Genomic DNA, 596 nt, shown 5'->3' on the forward strand with positions numbered 1-596 from the left:
GAATGTGTGTTTTCTTGCTTCCCGGCCGTATACACTTTAAGGAACTGAGAACTTCAAGGCGGCAAAGAGATATCGAGGGACCAATTGTTAATTTCTAACAGTTATGAATTACGTAAATTATATAAGCTATTTTCAGGTCAAAATGGCAAAATTTGACCAAAGAATTGAATACATCACTGAATATTACTTATGCTGTGTAACATTTCTATTATTAAAGAGTTGTCAAATATTAAATATTTAGCAGTGGTGGACAGTAACGGAGTAGTTTTACTTTGTTACTGTACTTAAGTACATTTTTCAAGTATCTGTACTTTACTGAAGTAGTTTTATTTTGAGTAACTTTTACTTTTACTTCACTACATTCCAAAGCATAAGATCGTACTTTTTACTTCACTACATTTCATAAAACATATCGTTACTCCTTATAATATATCACGTGCTCCGACACGCAGAAGCGGTGTCTGATTCAAGAACGAACTGATTATTTTCAATGAACCTTTTAAATCGGTTCGCAAATCACACCAAACGATTCATTCAAGAATTGGAATGATCCGATTGCAGCTGTTCCCGAGTCGACAACTCACTGATTCAAATGA

General features: G+C 33.9%; 1 protein-coding gene across 4 annotated transcripts in view; it reads right to left on the reverse strand.

The window, feature by feature from the left end:
• LOC107716412 (ligand of Numb protein X 2-like) overlaps positions 1-596 on the reverse strand; it is an 18,513-nt gene that overhangs the window by 11,522 nt on the left and 6,395 nt on the right. The window lies entirely within an intron of this gene.

This window comes from Sinocyclocheilus rhinocerous, unplaced genomic scaffold, assembly GCF_001515625.1.
Source record: "Sinocyclocheilus rhinocerous isolate Xijiao unplaced genomic scaffold, SAMN03320098_v1.1 scaffold360, whole genome shotgun sequence".
In the NCBI taxonomy this organism is placed as follows: domain Eukaryota; kingdom Metazoa; phylum Chordata; class Actinopteri; order Cypriniformes; family Cyprinidae; genus Sinocyclocheilus; species Sinocyclocheilus rhinocerous.